This window comes from Ictidomys tridecemlineatus, chromosome 7 (genome assembly GCF_052094955.1).
Source record: "Ictidomys tridecemlineatus isolate mIctTri1 chromosome 7, mIctTri1.hap1, whole genome shotgun sequence".
NCBI classification, from domain to species: domain Eukaryota; kingdom Metazoa; phylum Chordata; class Mammalia; order Rodentia; family Sciuridae; genus Ictidomys; species Ictidomys tridecemlineatus.
Window position 1 is genome coordinate 112,981,042 of NC_135483.1, and position 25,742 is coordinate 113,006,783.

Genomic DNA, 25,742 nt, shown 5'->3' on the forward strand with positions numbered 1-25,742 from the left:
ATAATGTTTACTATCATAATAAAGTATAAACTACTTGAGTAATCTATTAATAAAGAATAAACACATCTTATGTGAAATCTTTGTTAAGCTAAATAGACTGTGTAAATAAAAATAAGAAGTTCAATATAACTGATGCAGTTATCACATTAAAACCATTTTCTCAAGGTAACACTTGGAAAATGAAGATTTTTTTATGAAGCAGAAATTTCTTATAGATTTCATCTAGAGGTCAGGCCTTAGATCTCAGATTAACCCAGGCCATGCCTTACTGCCCTGAGGATCGCTGTCTCTTTACACCCATTTCCCATTTGGCACACTACTGAGCCATGACATAGTTGAAACCTCTGGAGCCGACTCTAAAGTTGTAGGAATTAAGAAGAAAAGAGGGTCAGCAAAGGTCATCAAAGAAGACTTCAGAGAGGCGTAAGACTTTTACTAACTCTTGAAGACTGAGTAGCAATTGGATTAGAAGAGATACATAAGATAGTTCCCTAAAACCTAGTTCAGATAAAGAACCAATTTACTAACTGCTGTCATTTTTAGAATGAGAGGGAGAGACAAGATCATTTCACTGAGAATGATGAGAATTAATCTGCGATGACAACCAGCCCACAATCCATCCTATGCCTGAGTACAGATAGGAATGCAGTTGAACTTTCTATTCTTTCCAATTTTTGAAAGCATTTATTCAAACATTTATAAGGTCAATAAAGACCCAAGTTCTCAATATTCTTTATTAAAAGGGATTCAATAATAAAGTGCTAACGAATTACATTTGTTTCTTTCATCTTGAGAAAGGCAAATCAATACGAACGTTAATGGGCAATTATCTTATAGCAACAAATCACTAAAAACTCCATCTTCATGAGTAAATAAAATAAACTCTGCAGATTTCAAAGGTTTTAAATATCTTAATCCCCTTAAGGTACAAAGTTATGAAAGCTTAGATAATATACATTCTCTTTTAAATCACTATTTCCATCCAATAAGAAATATAAACCTGTCTGGTTTTTGGGTCCGAATGGAATTTGCATTAAACATACTTATGAAAACAATTCCACTCTCAGGTTTGCAATGTTTCCTCTCAGGGTAAGGAAAAGAATCTATCACATTTTCTTAAGCATTCATTGTTTGTTGTTTGTTTTTCTTTTGAAAGCAATTATACTGTGCTGTTTTTCCTATGAATTAAGTTAGTTCTCATAGTCCTAGTGTGGCTAATTTTGACTTTCAAGTAGCATATGAGAAGTAAAATGCATTGTCATTCTCTCTCTCTGGTCTTCTTCAGATAGAAGACTGAAAGCAGCTCCATGAAGAAATTGTTTTAATTTGTTCTGTTGTAGCATCCCAAAGGTAGGCTGTAAAACTGAGATAGCAGGTTGCATAGCTGCATCTTCAGGAGACACCTAATCACACATTTCTTCAGGAAAACATCAACCTGTTTCAGAAAACACTGCCATTCCATTTCAGGTTTATTTTTCAATAGGGAGAAGGCAGACAGTTTGTTCTTCAAATGCTTCATTTCTATGTCATGCCTTAAATAAGTAAAACAGACAAAGGTGGTGTATGCACCATAAAAGAGATTTTTCTCGACAGATGTTTGGATATTTTTTTCATCATCATGGCTCTTGGAAAAAATCCTAATTAAGATGTTTACTAATTAAAGAAATACATGCTAATTAAAGGTTCAGATACTGAGTTCTGATGTAGTGAGTTAAAATCTACTTAGGGGCTGTATAACATAGACAAGTTATTTAACTTTTCTATGGAGTTTCCCAATATATGAACAGGGAATTACAAAACTGTTGTGAGGATGAAATAAATTAATGTTTGTAAAAGTATTTAATATTAAGCACATAATAAGTGTAGCAATGTATCAATTGTTATAAATAAAAATGCACAGTATATAAATAATAAAAGGGAAGATTATGTATCTATGTGCTAATAGGTTTGGTATGTATTATGTATATATTTGGTATATATATTATATACCAAATTTATTATTAAATATATTTTATGCCCATTTGAAGTTTTAGCATGGTTTAAGTTTAACATAACATTTTCTTCATAAGTCTAAAATTAAAGAAAAATATTTTGGTATTTCACTTAAAAAAGGAGATGAATCTTTTCCATGGAAATGAGATAAAATTTCTTGAAAATAAACCATGAGTCATTGCTATATTTTCAGCTACTATCCACGAATTTTTAAACTAAAAGTTAACATTCATTTGAATGCATAATGACATCCCATATGTTTAGAAAAGTACAGTTTTTATTCCTAAAACTTACTACCCTGACAGTAAATTCGTTCTAAAAATTATTAGAAATTGTCTATGCTTATTGTAGAAAGGTAGGTAAATTTTTACTAGTTCTTTTTTAGGAGGAGAAAAAGATTTTAGTAGTACTATTAAAAATCAATAAAAATTGGATTCGGGGTATGGCCTAGTGGTCAAGCTCTTGACTAGAGTGTATTAAACCCTGAGTTTCATCTCCAGTACCTCCCTCATAATACAATAAAAAATTGTTGTCATTAATGTCAATGGACATCTAGATGTAAATATGTACAATTTTTTTTTACAGGCAACATACATATACATTATACATGTATATTTTTTATCATTATTTTCTAATTTGATTTTTTATTGAGCTATACCTAATATTTTAATAAAGCATAGTATGTAAATGTGTTATGCTTGAGCTTTCAGAATATAGAAATTCAGAATATGTTGGTGAACATATTCCTGCAAAAATTTTTAAATAAATATAAATCAATACCTTTTATTGAGGATTATGTGTATTATAGGAGATACAAAAAAGACTGGCAGCCTCCTTCAATTTTCCCTGAAAATTAATGACCCTTTTGCAAGTACTTGAGAGCAGTATGCATTTATCTTTCATTTTTCACAGTAAGTTGCAGTTGTTTCTCAGTCTATATTGGTGGTACATTGAAGAAAGTTTTCATAATTTATTCAGAATTAACTGATTGGAAGACAGTTAAATGGCTTGAAAAGTATGTATACAAAAATTGATAAATAAATGGTCAAGCATGAAGGCTTTCTTGCCATGAACAAGTTCACAATCAGTATGTCAGTAGATGAATTTATCGCACTGCCTTAAATTTGCCCATTTACCTTTGTTGTCTCTCAATTGATGTCAGGAACATAGTCCCTATAGCTTGAGTACCATTCACCTAACTGGTAAATCCAATTAATCACTAAATTCTGTATATTTTAGACACTTAATTAAAAAAAATACCTACATAGTCACTACCGTTTTACTCAGACCCTCACTGTCTTTGTTTTAAATAATTTCAACAGCCTGACCAATGGCCACCCTTCCTATAATTTTGTTCTTCCTAAATTCACTCTCTAAACTAACAGGGTGTTATAACTAAAATTCAGATAAGATCCTTTGCTTAACGTTTTCATGTCCCTAGATTCTTCATGATTTTAGGATTAAGTCGGGTTCCCTAGAAAGTCTTTCAAGGTGACTTGTAAATCAAGAACAGTGATATCCAAACTTTTTGATAAGATAATTTGAACACTTATCCTCATTGATATTAATCCATTACACATGTTCACATAAAAATATGCACAAAAGTACAAATTTCTTAAAAATGTGCAGTAAGTGTTAAGTGTCAACAGTTAAAATACTTTCTCTCTGTATTGCATCATCTCATTTAGTTCCCAGGAATGTGTTGTGCTCCTTAAAACACTGCCTTAAATCATAAGTACTTCTCTGCTTTTCTTTTACATATCTCCCTGCTTCAGGTTTTACTCTAGTAGCATCATACTGTTCAAAGTTACCCCTATTGCTTGTGCACCCACGCATCATGCAATATCTTACCTCTATGCCTTTTATCATGTCATTTCTTCTGTACCTTTTTATACAGAAAACTATTATTTGGAAATTAAGAATAACATACATACTCTTCCAGAAAGCTTCTTGATGATCTCCGTCCAGGACATTGTTATGATTTGATCTGTTTTATTATGTTTTGTTCCTTAAAAACTCATGTACTGAAAGCATATTACCAATTCAGTAAGGTTCAGAAGTAGACCTGGATTATGAGGGTTGGGTCTCATTCATTGGTTAAATGGATTAATCCACTGGTAGTTGAATGGACAACTGGGAGGTGAGACCTAGAAAGAAGAAGTAGGTCATAGGGCCATACCCTCAGAGGGATTAACTTGCCTGTAGCCCTTTTCTCTCTTGGGGTCCTAGCTTTCATAAGCTGAGTAGTTTGCTCCACAATGCCCTTCCAACATGATGTTCTGCCTCCTCTCAGATCTAGAGCAATGGAGCTGACTGACCATGGACTGTGACTTCTGAAGCTGTGAGCCAAAATAAATTTTTATTTTAAGTTATGCTTTTCAGTTACTTTGCTTACAGTGTTGTGAACCTGACTAACACAGTCATTATCTCACTCTCACAACAATCTTTACTTTTCTTGCAAGTTTTACTTAATACAGAATATCAGGCAGTTCACTGTTTTTTGTACTTAACTTTCTAGTTGATTGGGATTAGTTTTATTGTATATTACATTTACAATGTCCGCCTCTAGCTTTCCTTACGTGGTAATTGAATAAATGTTGATTTACTATTAACAATAATATAAATAGAATCATGTAAATGGCATCAAAGTTATTAAGTAGAATATTATCTAGAGTACAGAAGAGTAAGGTGGGTGTGGTGACATGAAGCTACTGTTCACCCACAATCTATTGAGCTCACATGTGGAAGGCAGGGGGTGCTTGAGGGCTTCCCCCTGTGACTCCAGGCCACTGAAGTCTGAATCAACCTGGTAGAGTTCAACCCTGACTTTCTGCTTTAAATGATTCCCAAACTGGAGTGGACAGTACTTAGGCAGGTAGCTGATACCTTGGACCTAGTGGGGGTACTCAAAGAACAAATTGAGGGCTACAAGAACCATAGATATTTCTGAGAAAGATGTACCATATGCTGCTGGAGGTGGACATGCTGGCAGGCATCCTACTATGCCCAGTGTCTGGATATCTATTCCCCATCAGCTGTAGCATCTCCAACATCTGCTGAATGATGAAGAAACTGATACTTAAGCATGTCAGACACCACTTTTACATTTTGTGACCGAGTATATCTTTGTTGACATATTCTGTTTACTAGGTCTACACTGTGGGGCCACAGTCCTTGCCCCAATGACACACCAACCACAGTGTTCCTAGCTCCATAATATATCTTTCTTTTTTCTCATTAAAGGTTCAAAACAAAAAGGAATAAGAGGAGGAGGAAGAGGAGGAGGAGGAGAGGGAAGAAGGAGAAAGAGAAGAAAAGTAAAAAAGAAATTCAAAAAAATAAGGAATTTTAAAGGTAGTAATATTTAAGCTAATTTTTTAAATCAGTTAAGGCTGATTTAATTCGAATTCATAAAACTATACACATTTCCTCCTATGGTAAAATCTTAAGGGAAAGTGGCAAGCTATGATTATGGAATCACCTCATAGTAAATTTGATTATTTATCAAATATAAGTTTAGTGAGCAAAATGTGATTGATTCCTCAGGTTTACCCCAAAGGTCAGAGAAAATTTTTAAAATTTTGAATATTTAAAATCATAAAAATGTTTGACAAGCTATACAAATAAGACACAGTATTTGTTCTGTATTGTTTCAGAGTTCAGTGAGATTATATGGTAACTTGGTTTGCTTTCATCAGATAAAATAAAATGACCATAAATTGAAATTGGTAGAAGACACATGGAAATCTCATTATTTTCTTTGTATTATTTTTGAGAATTTCCAAGATAAAAAGTATAGAAAGTTTTCCAACAGATTGAAAAGGATCCCCCATTTTGTTGATCATTCTTAGATTCAGAAGATTTATGATAATAAAATATAAGAGAAAGCTCTATGTAGTCTTTGGTATATTTACCTGGATAAAACTCTCAGTATACTACCCTTTCAGGTAATCAAGAAATTCCAACAATTTTAGGAAATATTTTATCTTAACTATATTATATTGAATTCAAGTTTCCATTTTAGTAGTGAATAAATGATTTTTTTAAAAAATAAAAGAAAGTATTCACATGAGCTAGACTTTAGAGGGTGTATAGTAGAAATAATCATATTTTTGGTATCTGTAGCATCCGTAGTAGGTTTCTAAGAATATATAGAGTACTAAGCAGTTCAGTCAAGGGATGATTTTACCTCAATTAGACCATGAACATGTTAATGAGAGGGTAAGGATTAAATAAGAAAATTTAGCTAGGATGAAATGAAAAAAATCCTTATATCAGTTGGCATTATCATGAAAATAAAATCAAATAAAATTTAATTTAAAAAATGCTCAGAGGTTTAAAAACAGAACATTTCAAGAGATTTTTTTTTAATATCAATTTTTCTTTTTTTTAGAATCTTGAGTGAGAATACAAATGGAATATTTTTAGAAAGTTATGATAGACATCTTGGAAAGGGTAGATCAAGGACAAAGTCTTACACTGAAGTAACTAACTTGAAATGTTTTGAATTATCAAAGTTGAGACATATCAGTTCTACGTGTTTTTGTGTACATATCCTTTCCTCCTTCTATATTACCTTCAGCTGTAAGTCTCTTAGATCTTATAAGAAAAACAGGGAAAGACTAGTAGCTAATTGGAGAGGAGTCCACAAAAGAAAAACTTAATGCTTCAGGAAATCCAGCAAGTGACTAAGTGAACTTGCCACCTTTTCTCAGACTTAAATTGAGTCAATGTATGTCATGAATGACACTATTTCATACAGGATATCAAGGGAAATTTTATCATGTAAATCCTACAACATATTTTATTTTGTTTGCCTTCTTTCTTGCTCCAAAGGTATTTAGATGCCTGACTTGTATGAAAATGGATGATTAGATCATAAAGCTAAATAATAAAAACTCTGTTCAGAATATTCTATGTGCAGTAATATCCAGTATTATTCATAAAAGCCAAAAGCCAGGTGGGGGTAAAAAGAAATTGCTGACATTCATCAATGGAACGTGGATAAACAGACTGGTACAGACATAAAATAGCATTACTTACCAATTAAAGCAATGAACTATCAGAGCATGAAAAATATGATAGATGTCAAAAATATTATGTGAAGTGAAATAAAAACACAAAAGAATATATATTATGCTATTATATAAAATTTTAGAATAGGCAAAACTAACCAATGGTGACAAAAATCAGGTCAGTGACTGCTTCTGAGGACAAGCTTTACTAGGTAGGAGTGAAAGGGAACTTTCTGAAATGATGAGATATTCCATGTTTTGTTACATATTCACTGAAACTGAAAGGCACATTAATATTTGAGCATTTTACCATAGGTAAATTATACCTCAATACAAACAAATCAAAATATAGAAAAAGATGCTTTAAAAATCCCTATGGTAATTTTTAAATGGATAACCAGGATTTATTCTGAAATACAGATGTGGCCAGGACTACATTAGCCTAACCTTGAAGAAGAAATTGCAGTATAGAAGAGCATTCATAGGATGATAAACTATAATACATGGTAGAAAAGTTCAGTGTCAATCCAATGGGCCAGATAAATTGAAAATAAGCTCTTACTGAGTAATTGATTCTTTGAAGGGACCTTTTCATCATTGTGGAGATAAAAATATAAATCATACTTTAATTCCACTCTCTAGGAAAATGAAATTTAGAAAGGTAATAAAGAAATGTATATGAATGTCTATAAATTAGAATTTACACTAAATAAAAAAATCAGGAATTCTAATGAGATCCAGAAAAGGGAAAGATTACTTCCAACCAGACTCGGAAGAAACTCTGAGAATGTGGCCCCAGGGAACACACTCTTCATTGAAATATGAGGAAAAATTATAGGCAAGCGTCACAAATCAGGTTTGAAGAATGAATTGAGTTATATAAAATACCTAGCTCACTTACTTTGATAAGGTAGCTTACAGTACTAATACTTAAAGTTTTTTTTTTCAATGATAAAAATGATGAGGATACAATCAGAACTTGGATGACCTACCATGCTAGTTTGTCTAGGACTCTGTCAAACACTGAAAATTCAATATCACAAGAAATGCCTTAGTACTTAATATAAGCCTCTAAGATCTTTAATTTTAGGTTGAATAATTAAAAGATGGTCCCAGCTGCTGTGTTCTAAATGTACTACCACATGTGCTCCCAGGCTGCTCTCAGGAGGACAGGCTCCTTTATTGCAATATATGAAGATCTGGCAGAACCTGAGCTTGACAAGTGACTTAGCTCCCCATGAGTTTGCTAAAACTTTCTTGAAACTGCACCACAATCTAAAATGTTTTCTATCTAGCCTCCCCCTCTTTTCTTTTGTCTTTTTCTGTAGGTCAGATCTGCATTTCAGTGTGAAAGTGCTCCCCATTTTTTTTTCCTCATAGGTGTTTACTCAAGAAAACCCTTCCACATCTAACCCTATATTGGCTATGCTTCTCAAAACACCAAACTAGCTCAAATGGTGGCATGAGAGGTCTGAGAAAGTTAATGTTGCATGGGGTTATGTGTTTGGCTCTCTACTACTCAACAGGTAGCATAGAAAACATGTTTTTGAGCAGCAAATGGGGCAATGACAGCCCTGAACTCACAATGTTCAGTTGCTGAGGATATTGTGAGCAGTGATGTAAGAAAACATCTTGTTGAAGGGGAAACATCCTAGCAGATGCAATGATTCGTGCATTGAAAATAATATGGAGGAAATAATGCCTACAAAGACAGTAGAATTAGCTGGTTACTGCTACATCAAAATGACACTCTCCAGAAGGATAATGTAAAACTGACAGCTGTTAACAAGCAGTTAAGACTGAACAAGAGAGCCAGATTTGGTAGATTACAAATTACCAGATTTGGTAGATTACATTTTCCCCCTACTTCTCTAGCCCACCCACTGTGCAAGAATGGACACAGCTGAGAAGCAACAGAAGCTCTAAGAGTTAGAACTCTAGAACTCCAGAGATGCATACATGCTCAGCTAAAGAAGTTTTGCTATATTAAAATCAGAGACCTGATTACAAAGAGCTGGAAATGTGAAATATGGTTGGAGAACATCAGGATGTGTCTCCTGAAAAAATCACCTGCTATCTCCTGTTAAACCACAACGAACTATCAGTTTGCAAAGACAGTCCACTTTTTCCTAGTAAAGCCTAGTACATCATTTGTGCTGAAAGATTTCACAAAAATACCAAACCTGGAAGGGAATATATGACCCCTTAGCAGCTTTATCCATATCTTGTCCTAGCTACTTGACTGATAACTATAGTTAAATCACAGTATAACCCAGATTGGTTTACTGGACCTTACAAAGGAGGAAAAGAGATGACACACAAAAAATAGCACAAAATAACTGCAACTATATGTAACCACAATGCCCTAAAAAATAAAATAGCTGCATGACCAACAGGAGTCAGGGGAACATCTGAAAATTGGATTTTAAGGGTGCTTGAACAAGGATACCTAGAATATAAGACTGGATAAGCAAGCATTGTTTTACATGGGGGTATGTTTCTGTGATATAGGGATTAATACTCTGGTAGGCCCTAGGATGTGAAACAAAATCTCTGCTTGGGTGGCTTTTAAAGACATAGAGAATGGAAATCTTTCATCATGTAGAAATATCTCTCCTGTTAGCTGGTAGAATAAAGAAGAAATGCAGGCATATTATTTGGAGAAAGAAAACTCACAAGCTATGTGAGGTTTCAGAGGACACTTCACCGGGGCTGATGGTAATGTAGTAGTGACAAGAAAATAAGCATCACTAAAAAATTCAGTGATGGCTCTACTCAGTAAGCTAAGGTTGTCACTAGGAGGTATAGTGACAAAGCTTGGCTGAGTTAAATTCATAATTTTGATCCATTCTCTTGCCCTACCCCCAGATTAAGATAGGTCATGTTGTGTTGCTTAACTGCCAGCAACCAAGAGGCCACCTTGCATGGCAAAGTTGAAGGGACAATTATGGATGCTTGATCTGCAGTAAATGTGGAGATGTTTAATAGAAGGCAGTCTTCTTAAGGCTAAATATAGACTGGTAGCCAGCAAGGGTGCTGATTAACATCAATAACCTCCTTAAACAATGGTGGATGAATAGAAGCCAGAGAGTGGTTGCTCCAATATAAAACATCAGGATTATTTTCACAAATCATGACCTAAACCAATTTTCAGATGCAGAACCAATTGACTGAAGGAATCATGGCCCTAGGTAGTAGGACCCTGCAACATTGCAGAAAATATATAACTATGATGATCCTTCTTGTTCTTTCATCAAAACACATATGATCATTTACTTAGCAACTCAATATGGGAGAAAGAGTAATGCTCAGAAATTCTGAAAAACATTGGACATGGTGTCTGAGTTAATATTAATGCCACAAGATCTAAAGCATCACCATGTACCAGTGTTGCAGGATTGGGATGAGGAAGGTTATAAAGACTAGGTAATAAATGGAGTAACATTCTTAAATATAAGTAGAGAATATCTTGATGTGTCTCATAGTGGGTTGGGGTTCCTGAAAAACTGCTGAGAACTATCAGAAGTGGCCACTTTTTCCTAGTAAAGTTCAGTACTTCCATTGAAGTGAAAGAAACAGCATAAATATATTACCTATAAGGCAATCTGAGCCCCCGTAGGAGCTGCATCCACTTCTTGTCCTAGCTACTTGGCTGATAACTAAGGTCTACTCCCAGTATAACATAGGTGTGTTTACCGAACCACACAGAGGATGAAAAAGATGACACACCAAAACAGTCATAAGAAATGGCTGTGTGACCAACAGGAACTGGGAAAATATTACTAAGTTTGGATTTTAAGGGTGCTAAAATATGGCTTATTTTGGGTTCACTGGGTCCACAGATTACATAGGGGTCAAATTCTTAGTTCAAGTATATATAATTTAAGTTGATATACATGGCATTTGGGTGAACTCCAACATTGGGTTTACTGCCTCTTGAGTAAGAAGAGTCACAAAAATGCCTTGGGGATATTCCCAAAATTACCTCCCTCCACTCCCAATATCAGAACCATCTAACCTAGGTATTTAAGACAGTAAAAGCTAGTAACAACTCTTAAGGAGGATGGGAGGTGGGTAGAGGTAATTTGTGCCACCATTAAAGACAAGTTGCAAGGATAACTGATTCCTATTTCATTCCTGTGTAATTCGCTTGCCTGGCTCCTACAGAAACAGAATAGATTTTTAAAAATGACTATGGGCCAGCACAGGCTTAAACAAGTAATGGCCCTAGTAGCAGCTTTTATGTGAGATGAAGTATCACACTAGAGCAGATTAATAGGATTCAGATGCATGATGCACAGCCATTCATCTGTTAAAAGCATTGTTTCTAATCTAATTCAAGAAGAGAATCAGAAAGAGTTTTAATTCACCTATGATAAATAATATTTATTTTTAGTTATGCCTCAGGGCCATGTTAACTCTCTTACCTTGGGTTATAGTCTGCAGAGATCTGAAGTCTAGACTCCAGAGAAAATTATACTGATATGTTATATCAAAGATATCATAATGCTTAGGCAGAAAGAGCAAGTGACAGCCAGAATGCTAGAAGCATTGGAAAAACAGATTCCAGAGGTTTGGAAAGAAAATCTTATGAAGATGCAGGGACTCGTCATTTTAGTGATGTTTTTACAAGTTCAAATGTTCAAAAGCATGACAAAATATCACCTTCAAGGTAAAGACAGTCACCGAATCTTGCTAATAATACCCCAAAGAAAGAAGCATAGTGCATGACAGAAATCTTTGGAATCTGGATGTAACACGTTCATTCTATATCTAGGATGCCCCTTAGAACTTTTCCCTGATCATATGGAAAATTGATAACTTTGAATATGATAAAGGGTGATGCAGTAGTGTAGGCTGATACAAGGGTCAGACCCTAGGGTATTAGAGGTGAAAGTGGCAGTAAAAAATAAAACACAGAGCTTATGAAAAATCCCTGTAAAAGAATTCCAAGACAGGTTTCTGGGATTCAGTAATAAGGATACACTATCTGTACCAGAGCTTTATATACGCTTTGTTAAATGGTTCCTTCGTCCTGGAAGAAACAAACTTGACCTTGAGCTTCCAAGTGACCCTGCATCCAGAACTTCCCATCATGAATTAACATATATGCAGTCCCTAACAACCAGTTGAAGCAGGAAAACCTGCTTCAACTGGTTGTTAGGGATGATCTTATTTTATGAATCATTCAGCTCAATATATGGGTATAAGCTAAAAATAAAGTATAACCACATTCAAGAGCAGTTCTGAAAGTTAGTGAATAGAGGGAAAAAATCTTCCCTATGAAGTTGAGAGCAATACACATTGTATGAAAGAAGTAGACTAGTGTATGCACACATATAAATTCCAAGTCAGTGGCCAGTGGCCAGGCAATCTGGCAAATGGATTGGAAATAAAATAATTAGGGAATTAAAGTTAAGGAGGTCTGGGGTAAAAACATGTGGATTGACATATGGAAGTAGACAAGAAATGTGAAGTTTTTTAAATAACATATTACTATCCACAATAACACATCTACCATAAGAGAAGCACTGACAACCAAAATGCTTTGGTCAATGGACTTTATCATCAACCACCCCAGAAGTGGGTGTAGGATCAAAGGGGTCATACTGGCAGAGAAGAAGTCTCATTGTTATGGGCTACCAATTATCAAGGTCAATTAGCAGAGAGAGTTTCTTCTATGGCACTACTTCTTAAAACAATCAATTGGCCACATTGTGGCAATAGATGGGCACCTTCTAAACTGGAAGGATGAGTGGTTCATCCTTACAAAGGTGTGAACTAGTGCCAGGTATAGGTTTGTCTTTTGTGCTGCAGGCCCTCAGGTAATACCACTGTTCCAAGGCTTATGAAATACCTGGCTCACAGGTGTGAATGTCACACAGCACAGAATCTGCCCGGCAGACACTTAATAGCAAAGGAAATGTAAATATGGGCCAATAGCCACAAAATCCACTGGCTAAATCATATACTACACAACAAGAGCAGCTCGTCGTACAGAATGATGAAACAACTTTCTTAATGTAGAACTGAACCATCAGCTCAAAAGCAAGTGACTGAAAACATGGAGCCCCATCCTCAGGATACAATATATTCATCACATTAGCAACCTCAATATGGTTCTTTATTTCCTTCCTCTTCTAAATTTCCTCACAGGAAAAGAAACCTACAGGAATTATGGAGGAGCTGTTTATCAAGCCTGTGAAGGGACCTAACTCTGTGGCACATGGGACAATCTGTAGCTACTGAAAACATGCAATTGAAAATCTCTGAATAAGCAGAGCATAACTGATTGAATGTGCCACTTTATTCACAAGGTCCCACCTCCCACAGTGTTCCAGCCAATGACTGAGTCTGGGAAAACTGCTGAGGCAGATCCACTCCTGGGAAATACAGAAATCTTTGAATGGTAACTTTGGCTCAAGTGTTCTTCATCAGCTTTGGTAAACATTTTTTTTTTTTTTTTTTTTTTTTTTTTTAGGATTTCACTGGTTTCTAAGACCTGCCTCCCTCTCTCAGAGGTTCATCTTATATCATATTCCAACAGGTCTTCTAAACTCATTTGTCTCTGTTCACTCACTTTCCTCAATCAATCTGATACAGGCCTAGGATATAAATATTTAGAAATTTTTGTGACACCAAATATAAAATCTCAAACTCAATGGCCTACATCAAAGACTTGCAAGTATTCCACCAAATAAATGTGTGTTATTTGCCCAACTATTATTTTCTACAATGTTATTTTCTCCTCTTCGAAAAAAAAAATTAGAAAAACTAGCAGTGCAGAACTGCTAACTTTAGAGGATGATGCGTCATGTGTGTCTGATAGGTCACATGCAGTATAGTCTGCCGCACTTCCCACGAGGCTTCCCTCCCTCGATAAGTACTTCACGTGTGGAACTTTTCTAACTATCATAGTCATCTGACTTGGTGACACTGGTATAATAATCACAATGAATTCAGATTAAAGGTATCTTTTTATGAGATTGAAGATTTGAAGTGACTTATAAAGTGTAACTTCCCTATGATAGGGATAGGGAAAGACTACAAACTTTAAGGTGATTTGAGTATTTGCAAAGCAGGAATGCCAGAAAAAGAAGGTGTTAGGATTTGGATGTGAGGTATCCCCCAAAAGCTCACAAGTGAGCCAATGTAAGATTTAAAGGAAAAAAGATTGGATTATGAATTAATCAGTGAATTAATCCCCTGATGGGATGTGGGTAAGGTAGGATGTGGCTGGAGAAGGTAGATCACTGGGGGCATGCTTTTGGGGTATGTATTTTATATTTGTCAAGTGGAGCTTCTCTCTGCTTTTTGATCATGATGTGAGTGGCTTCCCTCTACCACATTCTTCTACCATGATATTCTGCCTCAACTAGAGCCTTGAGGAATGGAGGAGGTTTTCTATGGATTGAAACTCTGAAACAGTAAGCCTTCAGATAAGATTTTTCTCTACAGTTATTCTGGTCAAGTCTTTTAGTCACAGCAGTGAAAAAGCTGATTAAAACATAAGAGATATAAAGATGTAGAGTATATTATTTAAATAACGGGCTGAAAATATGGACTCTGTAAAGAAGTAGAAAAACAATAAAATAGATGTAATGAAACAGATGGAATCAGATCACCAAAAGCTGAAGTAAGGAAAGAGAAGGTTCTGTGGAGGAAGAAATTACAAGTTCATGTGAACAAAAGGGAATTTCCATTCCTTTAACCTCCCTTCGGGAAAGGAAAAGGGATTAAGTTTGCACATTTCAGTTTAAACAAATAATTATCCTGAGACACTGAATTGCCTATAATGATTATTAAGTTTTCTCTCCAATAAAAAATGTCTTAAATAGTTATTAGTGATCATTATTTTATAATGTACTTATATATTATATTATTAGTTTGATAGAACTAACATGAAATATATCACAGATCAGTTAAGGTAAGCAATAGGAATTTGTTCTCACCTGGAAGCCACAAGCCTGAGATCAAGTTGTCAGAAGGGTTAATTTCATCCTAAGGATTCTTTCCTTGGCTTGACCATGGCCAGCTACATCATTTGTGTTCATCTGGTCTTTGCTCTATCATCTGTGTCCAGCCCTCCTCTTATAATGATATGTTATGTTGGACTAGGACCTCATTTTACCTTAATTACCTCTTCAAGACTATCTCCAAATGTAGTCACATTCTGTTACTTCGTGTTTGGACTTCAACATGTGAATTTTGGTGGACACAGTTTAACTCATAACAAGTATTCATACATATCTCAGCGATTTTTTTTAACTCTCCATATGAATGATGCTAAAAACAACTTTAATGACAGAAGATTTCTAAGCAAATGCAAGACACTGTACATGTATTAGAATTTACATTATGTTCAAAGTCCATCATTCTGCAAGGTGTAAGAAAGGCTAGTCCATATGCAAGCCTCCTAAAGAAAGCACTACTTCACATTTCCAGGTCATTCAAACATTAGAAGGATCTTTTTATAAAGTATACCCCACTGCCATGCTAGGGATAATAAACATGACCAAGTGAAGCTATTACATGCAATGGAAAATACTTAATCAATCAGTATAGTATATAAAACTGTGCAGACCAATTGAACAGAAAAAATTAGAAAACATCAACTAAGCCAGGCACAGTGGCACACACCTTCATCCCATCAGCTCTGGAGGCTGATGCAGCAGGATCACAAATTCAAAGTCAACCTCAGCAATTTAGCAAGACCCTGTCTCAAAATAAAATATAAAAAGCATGCTAGGGATGTGGCTTAGTGGTTAACTATCCCTGGGTTCAATCTCTGGTACAAAAAGAAGAAAGGAAAGAAGGAAGAAACATCAACTAAAATCAAATCTGTTACTCTGAAGATGACAGGAAAATATGGAATGTCAGTCCAAGGACATTTCATTTAAAATTTCAACATGCATACCGGTATTCATTAATATTAATTAATATTCATCTTATTTATTCCCCAAATGGCTGTCAGTTCTTTGAGATATTCTTTGAGATACTTTGTTATATATAAGTTAGATCAATAACTCTGAAATTAAAACAATCTCTGAATCCCTTTCATATTCAATTAACCATGGAACATCCAAATTTATAAAGAAAACTAGGTAATTAAGAAATTTTCCTGAGCAAAAGAGTGAAGAAAAGGTCTGGTTCTATTACTTGTCGTAGGACTAATGTAACTGACTGAAACATACAGGGAGAGTGAGGGAGAAAACTTGGTATTCGGGAGGGTGCTTGGGAGATCAAGAAAGATGGCTGTGTGGTTCCTCTGTTCTAAAGAACATTCTTCACCTAATACTTCAAATACTTTTCTCATTTGGGGCTCATTATAATGAATAATTTTCTAATTTAAAAACATTATATTATCAGTATTACTCTAAATAAATCAAACCTTGCATTAAAAATGATTATTAATAAATAATTTCAGGTGTAACTGAAATATATGGTATACTTAAAATTATTTATTAAACAATTTCCCAAACTTTAGCATTCAGTAAAAGAGATGACAAGGAAAAAGCAATTATTTTACTGCTATATTAATTATAGTGAAATCCAAGAAACATTTTAAATGTCACCACAGAACATAATTCATTAGTGTATGTTGTATATGTATTTTTAATATTAAAGTATTAAGGACTTGATACACATTTATGTAAATTTCAAATGTATTAATATTTCCAGCTATCTACTAATAATATGAGATGTCACCAAAACTTGGCAAGAAATTTTCATTATGACTCTTGAATGTATTTTAAAACCCAAGAGTTGTCTTTAGCATTACCAGTCATTCATTGGGGGAATCTGGGTATTTAAAACAAATTAATTCAAAATGAGACAAACATTTTTTATACTTTTAGTCATGAACATTTCTTTTTTTAATTTGAATTAGATGGAATAAATCCTAAAACATGAAAATTGTTAGTCTAAGTTCTCTTATGTTTGCACATGCATTTGACAATTTTAAACTAATAAGTAAATTCCTAATACTTTAATTTCAAGTGTACCAACATTTTATAAATAACAAAGTATATACTACATAAAATTCGTAGTTCTCAAATGCTTTGAAAGTGATTAAAAAGCTTGCCAATAGGTGGCTTATCTTGGGATGTGGTTCTTAAATATATATATATATATATATATATATATATATATATATACACACACACACACACACACACACACACACACAAATATTTGTAGTAAAAAATCTCATGCATGTATTTTGCCGGACAGACATGCTTGTACTAGTGTGGATCCAAAATGTGTTGGAATCTGTATTCTTAGAAAGTAAACCACACTTTGAGAAATTCAATGAATTCAGCTTTTCCTGGCTAATGCTTAATGCTTACTTATTTTCAGCACAGCTGAGAAGTCTCCATATTTTATTTTCAGGAGGAAAAACTGGTACAAATTGGTCAAGTCAAGTGGTAGACCTGGATGGAACTCTCTGGAAACTTCCCTGGGATTTTCAATAAGCCATGGGGCAGAAGGGGCATGCCATCCTTCTCTCTTCTGAGAGAACAAACTCTCTCCTTTAAGAGTGTCCCCTGTTCCCTTTCCTATGCTTCTAATAAATGCATGCCTGTAACTCTGGGGGAAAAAAAAAAAAGAAGTTTGACATATACCAGGAGAATATAGTAGTAATTTTGTGGATAAGGTCAATCTTTTCAATGTCATTAACTACATTGAATTGAAATATGATACCTAAGTCTAGTTAGCCAATTTCTATGACTTAAATTCTTCCAAATAAAGACAAAATTTGGCTCTTTTGTGTATGTATGTGTGAGTTTATAGCATGACAATAATCAACGAAATCTGATTAGGCAGCTTTTTAATTAAAAAATGTAAAATTACTTTCTTCTATCAAATTAATAATGAGCTCTTCTTAGCTGTCCTTTATTTTCTTAAAGTTATATCTACTTCAGGAATGATTTTCAAGATTAATAAACACTGCTCTGGATTTTGTGTGTGTGTGTGTGTTCGCACATATGTTATCACATCCTATTGAGTGTTTTCTTTTTCATCTCCTCCTACTGTGTTTTTCTTTTTCATTTCCTCTGTCCCACATCAGATTGTTCCCTTTCAGTAAGTAGTTTCTTCTTGAAACTTCCCATGTGTCTCACTCCCCATTTCCCTCACCTACCACCCTGGGTAAGAGGCATTTTGTCATAGTTCCTCATGTGAAAAACCTGTCCCCAATCCCCTTCTTACAATGATTCCATACTTTGCTTATATGTATTATTTAAAATTATATTAGCTTATATATTACATTTAGCTTGTCTCATCTATTCCAAAGAAAGAAGCAATTCAATAAACTAATCTGTTTAGCAGAGACATTATGGTAATATAGGAAAAACATTAACTTAAGACATGAGGCTGTGATATGTACTCCCACATGAGAGCATTTCAGATGCGCTACTCTGGACAAGTAACCTCTCTAGGCCTAGGTACAAATCCTATAAGCTAGAATATGGCCTATTACATAGGGTCATTGTGAGGTTACCTGATACCTATGGGCTTTGGCCAGTCTTATGTTCTATATATTACTTATAATGGGGTTAATGAATACCAAAAGGGGCATCCTGGAAATTATGATGTTTCTCCATTTTAATGATGAAAGAAAAGTGGGAATTGAAGAGATACTTAAGTATTTCTTCAGTCCTCACAAATAAGCTTCATTTTTTCCTTACTGATTATAGGGTTGGATAAAAACAGTAATAAAGTAAGATTATTACCTTTTTACTAGGAGGAAAACTAAAACAAGTAACTTCAAACACTTTCTGAGATAAAAATCGAATCTGTAAGATAACATTTCTCATTCCTCTATCTGATATTGCATCAAATTGTAAGCCCTTTTTCCTTCCCTAATTGTTTTATTTTGCTGGCCACCTAGACTGAAATCATTAAAACCAATTTAGCTTGACTCATAGTTGAAAAATCCCAATGCTTGAGCTTTGATAATAACCTGAAAATAATGCAAGTTATGTTTCACAAGGTTAACTTGTGATTAATTCTGAATTTATTGTGATTATTCTAAATTTGCAAATACACAAAAGAGAGTCATGTTTCTTTTCTTTCTTTAATTTGAGCACTTAATTTCTCACTACATGCATATGTGGACAGGGCCTGCATTCCAGATTATTCGTGAGAGCCTTTTAGTCAGATCTTCGTCAGCAGCAGGGAAAAAAAAAATGAAATCAGCTTATACAATAGAACAAAAGGGAAGTTTTGGCCCTGACTTTTAAGTTTTAGCTACGTTCATTAACAACCAAGAAGACTCTATGGTAGTAATGAGGAAAAATATCCCTGGTATTTACTTTCAAATAGCCTTATGAAAAGCTAAACACCACCTGAGAACACATCTTAATGTATGTGGTAAAATAGAAAAACCATTAACTCCATAATTAAAACCCATATCAACTACTGCTATCTCTGAAGCAGCTGTACATCTCTGGGCAAATCAGGCATAGTCTCTGAGATTCTCGGCCAGTTTCTATGCTTGGGTAACAAATTATTTCAAAAGTCAGTGGTTAATAGCAACAACAATGATCATAAATCTTCAATATAGCCTATATTTAGCAAGGGAAACTCCCCCTTCCCTGAAGTTTCTGCTCTGTTTACAGTCAGCTGAGATGGGGACATTGGTAGGAAATATGATTGTGTTAAGATCAAAGGCACCTAGCACACCAACGTTATGGGGGAGCAGGCACAGTTTTCACTCCGTCAATTCTCCTCTTGCTGCCATCTCTTCAGGGAGGAATTTTAACATTATGTTATAGGAAAAGCATGTGGGATAGAAGTTATCGATACAGTTATGTTTGGAATTGCAATCTGCAACGGTCTCCTTTATCTTATATGAAAAATAAACAGATTTGAACAGACATTTTCTACAATCTCTTTTGTCTAAGAAAGCCCTATTATTCTCTGATTAAATGGAAATGCAAGTGGCTCCAGAGTGACCCACGGCAGCTAGTATAAATTTAACACATTGGGATAGAAGAGAACTTCAGAAAATGAGTATCTCTGAAAGTGTGCAAAGCATTTATATCAGTAAATGACAATACTTTTTCAGTATCAAGGATTATATGTGATTGTAAATACAAGACTATTTTCAAAGTATGCAATTTCCAGGACATAGGACAAGTTGATAGTTCCATGTCATTTAGTCTTTCTGTTTAACAACATAATCATTATCATGGCTCATTTATATTTTGAACACCAGATGTGATACCAATAGCTACTAACACATTACTATTGCTATGATTTTTTAAAAGTACTATGACTCAACATAGTAACTATAATAATAACTATAAACTGAAACTGCTGGTTAAAAATTAATGCTACCAGTGCTAAGTTGTTTTTATTTTTGTTTTTGTTTTTTGGTACCGGCGATTGAACTCAGGAGCACTCAACCACTGAGTCAAAAAAGAAAGGCTGGGGATGTGCCTATTATTTAGAGACAAGATGTCACTGAGTTGCTTAATGCCTCACTAAATTGCTAAGGCTGGCTTTGAACTCACTATCCTCCTGCCTCAGCCTCCTGAGCCACTGGGATTATAGGAATGTGCCACAGTGTCCGGCACTAAGTTGTTGGTTTTTTTTTTAAAGAGAGAGAGAGGAGGGAGAGAGAGAGAGATAGAGATAGAGAGAGAGAGAGAGAGAGAGAGAGAGAGAGAGAGAGAGAGAAAGAGAGAGAGAGAGAGAGAGAGAGAGAGAGAGAGAGAGAGAGAATTTTTAATATTTATTTTTTATTTCTCTGCGGACACAACATCTTTGTTGGTATATGGTGCTGAGGATCAAACCCGGGCCGCACGCATGCCAGGCGAGCGCGAACCACTTGAGCCACATTCCCAGCCTGCTAAGTTGTTTTTAAGAACAAAAATTAACCTATCTGAAAATCTAGCAGACAACATAAATCACTTATAGTGGATACATTGAATAGGGCCTGGAAAATTCCCTAAGGCTAATGAATGAATGAATACAACTGGTTTACATATATAGTTATATATGTAAAATCTCTAAATAACTATATGCATAGATAGATAGATTTTATATATGTATTAAATATATATATATATATATATATATATAATTACTCTAATAACATATATAAATAGCATTACTCTATATATTATACACACACACATATAAGTTAAATTGGCCATTATGAATTCAGGTCCCATATTTGTTTTAGTACATATGAGTCACTTTAATATTAGTATTATTATGTGTTTGCCAGTCACATTTATATAGACAAAATGTTTTACAATGGCTTTGAGTAAGTAGGTTACTTTTCAGTATAGGAAAGTTTATTAAACAAAGCATTGATACCAGCTTTCCCCCATTTGTTCTAATAGAGTTGTCTGCATTTTACCAGTTGGAAACCTGAATGTAACCTAAAGCTTACAAGGTCATACCATTTATCAACCTCAACCTCAACCTCAACCTTGTAACTTATTGGTTACAGTGACATGGGCCTCTTGAATTCTGTACTTTATGTCACTCTATTATTTCACACAAAAGGAAAATGACACAAACATGAGATAAATTTTCAGATTAATTCTTCAACTATCCCTGAAATAATAACTATAAACATGCAAAGCCATTTATTGTCTCAGTGACTTCAAGGTGTACTGAAATGACACCTTGGATGGGATCATAATGTCCTAGTAAACTGCAATCATTCTAGACACACATTTTTAAACTGAAGGTAAAAGTGTGCTATTTGCTAACATAGTACAACTTTTCACAGGTGCATTATGTACAAATAGAATTCCATAAACTATATGGAAAAGGAACTAGACTACAGCAATAGAGATGCTGTAGTCAACTCAATGTTGAAGAAATTACTGTTTAATGATCCTTTGGTAGTGAACATAACAGTGCACAATGCTTCATCAAAATTTTCTCCAGGATTTCTAGAATATCTGTTATTACAATTTTATCTTTAAAGTGTGTAAAATTTCTAATTCCAATTTTTGATCCATGTTTGACACAAATATAAAAATAGTACCTTAACATTTTCAAAAAAATACTTTCAAGAAAAACTGATGTCAAAAATTGAATAATGATTCTAAGTTTTCAAATGCCTTTCAATTACTTGCCACACATACCTAAAAAATATTTAAATCTCATTTGAGAAAATGGTATTACTCTTAATAAAAAAAATCATACTTTGATTTTCCAAGTTCATCAATGAAAAGAGATTTTTTTTTAACTTGGCGAAAGATGTTGAAGCCATGTTGGGGTCACTCTTATTCTTGAGATTCATTTTAAGTAAAGGTGTCATCTTTGTGGGAATCTCAGAAATAGCATTACTACATAAAACAGAATAAATTCATATCCATGTAGGATATACATACTTTACCACACTAACAATAAGAGAGCTTTATTATAGTTTGCATCTATTAGTCTGAATTGGGGAAAAAAATTCTGCTACAAACACTAAAGCTGGGATACTACTAAATCTAATTATAGAAAATTTTAGTATATTAATGAGCCATGTTTTATAATGAGTGGTGTTTCTTTATGTATTATTTGTAACAATTTAAGAATAAATACATGAAATCATTTTTTAAAAAACATTATACAGGGGCTGGGATTGTGGCTCAGTGGTAGAGCACTTGCCTAGCACGGGTGAGGCCCTGGGTTTGATCCTCAGAACCACATAAAATAAATAAATAAAATAAAGGTATTGTGTCCAACTACAACGAAAAAATTTTAAAAATATATTTAAAAAAAGACATTATACAGAAGCTGTAAGTTCACAGCAAGGTTGAGAAAAAGGTACAAAGATTTCTGACAGATCCCTTCCCCAATAAATGCATAGTCTCTCCCACTAGCAAAACCCCACACCAAAGTGGTATGTTTATTAAAATTAATACAGACCTAAAATATTGACATTTCATTTCCCAATGTTCATAATTTACATAAGTTTTGCTATTGTTGTTGCACACTTTATGGGTTTTGACAAATGAATAATGACATATATCTACCACATTAAAATCAAAGCTGTTTCATTTCCCTAATAATCTTCAGTGTTCCACTAATTTTTCTCTCTCTGCCCCCTCACTAGTAAGCTACTTATTCTTTTACTATATCCATACTTTCGCATTTTTAAAAAGTCATACATACTGAATCATTTTAAACAATGACTCTGAATTTGCAATTTTGTGTTCATAGAAACATTTTTCCAGTGTTGATAAATTTTTTAAAGTACAAGAAAATATCTAACTGATTTCCAATGAAATCTATTACATTTTCTTACAACTAAAATACCAGTGTTCATGCACTTGCTCAATGGCTTTTAGTAAATTTTATGTCAAAACCTATTTATCTTTAATAAAAAACAATTTTACTTATCTCCTCAAAAATAATTATTTAAATTAAGACTTAGCCACTTCTCACATTTTCTTTACAAACTGTATGGAAACACTTTTTCAGAGAGACTCAGACAATGTCACTTATTCACATCTCTGTAAGAAATGCCAACAAGTCCAGTCACCGAGTGTTGGTGAAGATTATTTGAAAAAAAAATTGATCTCTGGAAATTGACCTAAGAGATTATGCACATGAATAAACATTTATTTAACAATTTCTACTAAATCTTAGAACAGTAAGAGTCAGTGGCACTTGAGTCACAAACTAATCCATCTACAACCCTAATTCAGATTGATGGAAGCTCTTTTATAGACAAGAGTAGCCAAGAAGGCGGGGACCCCTCTCTCCATGTTTCCCAATAAATAATCTCCAAGGAAGGGCAGGATGCTATCATTTATCATAAACTCCAACTGCAATTTTCATATGTTTAGAGCTCAGGAACTCCATTCCTCCACCTTGCCCTCACTCAAAGGAGGAAGACTGCCCCAAGCAAGGAAGCCCAGAACACTAAGATATCATTTGCCCTCACCCTTTCTTGCTGGTAGGGCAGAAATTCCATGTCAAAAGACATAAACCAAAGGGCACCTCTGCTCCTAGCTCCAGGAGAAGCAACTCAGATCCTGCCCACAAGGAGTCCATAGGAATAGAGGACTTCAAAGCTTTCCCCAAAGACACTGGCTATATTTGAAACCAGGTGAGGGAATTCAAGCCTAAGTATGTTATAAAACAATAGAGATTTTGGTAATTTTAAACAATCTCTAAGCAATTGAGAGAAGGTTTTATGAGAGCAACAGGCTAAATTGTAAGCCAGCTTGTCTATTATAGGAAACCATGGAAAGAGAGCAATAAAAGCTCTTATGGAGTGAAAAGATCTTATAACCACTGGTCTCAAAAACTGTCTCAGCTGGAATTTAATTGGACCAAAGTGGAAAAATTAATGGTGGAAGACATATGGTATCTCTTGTGAATCTAGACCCAAAATATTCAACAAAATACTAGCAAATGTATCCCAGCAACATATTCAAGAGGACTATGACTTTAACCCTATGGCTCTATTCGATTTGTACCTAAAACAAGGTAACTTTAACATTTTCAAAATTTTAGGTTATTGATTTAAGATGTTTCTTTTTATTTAATGTAATTTAATATAAATCTTTATTTTCATTCATTAATATGGTACACCCTATCAACAGAATAAATGGCTTTATCAATTGAGATGCATGAGCATCTCAATTGATAAAGAAAAAACGCTTAATAAAATCCAATACCCTTTCATGATACAAAATGCTCAGCAAATTTCAAATAAAGGGGCTGTCCCTCACCTGAATAAAAACATTATTTAGTCTGTTTTCTTTTTCTGCTGTTACTAAAGGATCTGACCAGAATAATTTTAGGGAGGAAAAGTTTGAGGGGCTCACGATTTCAGAGATGTTAATCCATAGACAGCTGGTTCCATTCCTCAAGGCTCCAGGTCACACAAGAACAACATGGTTGAAGAGGGTGGCAGAGGGAAGCAGCTTATATGGTGATCAGAAAGCAGAGAAAGGACTCCACTCTCCAGATACAAAATATATACTCCATAGCCACGCCCCCAATTAACCACCTCTTCCAGCTACAACCCACCTGCCTCCAGTTACTACTCAGTTAATCCCATCATGGATTAATCAATTTATTAGGTTAAAACTCTCACAACCCAATCATTTCTCTTCTGAACCTTCTTGCATTGTCTCACATGTGAGCTTTTTGAGAACACCTAATAGCCAAGCCATAACAACCATTCACGAAATAATGACAGCTAATGTCACAAAGTTAATGGATAATGTTTGGATGCTTCCCCCTTAAGAACAGGACAAAATGTTAACATCATATCATTAAAGGATAACGCCTGAATGTTTTTCCTTTAAGATAAGAAACAGGCACACTTATCTGCACTAGCCACTTCCACTCAACATTACACAGTAGGTTGTAGCCAGTGCAATTAGGCAAAAAAGAAGAGGAAGGAGTGAAGGGTAAAAGGAGAAAGAGGAGAAAAAGAAGAAAACGGAAGAAGGGGAGGAAAAGAAGAAGTCATGAAAATGAAGAAGCACATTATTTGCAGACGTATTGTGTCATATATAGAAAAACATCAGGTATCTACTAAAAACTTATTTTAAGAAATAAATTCAGCAATGTTTCAGAATAAAAGATCAACGTACAAAAATATATTTATAATGAACCCAAAAATTGAAATTTAAATATTCTCACTTAAGATAGCATTTAAAAAAATAAATTTAGAAAAATTAGTATAAAGTTTATACCTTCAAAATTGTATTTGTAATTAAACATAACTGAAATAGGAGACACTACATGTTAATA

At 34.3% G+C, this 25,742-nt stretch overlaps 1 protein-coding gene and 1 pseudogene across 5 annotated transcripts in view; one reads left to right on the forward strand and one right to left on the reverse strand.

Annotated features, from left to right (window-relative positions):
* Lrp1b (LDL receptor related protein 1B) overlaps positions 1-25,742 on the reverse strand; it is a 1,779,935-nt gene that overhangs the window by 487,990 nt on the left and 1,266,203 nt on the right. The gene's annotated exons all lie outside the window — the stretch shown is intronic.
* LOC101977956 (multifunctional methyltransferase subunit TRM112-like protein pseudogene) lies at positions 4,695-5,075 on the forward strand (annotated as a pseudogene).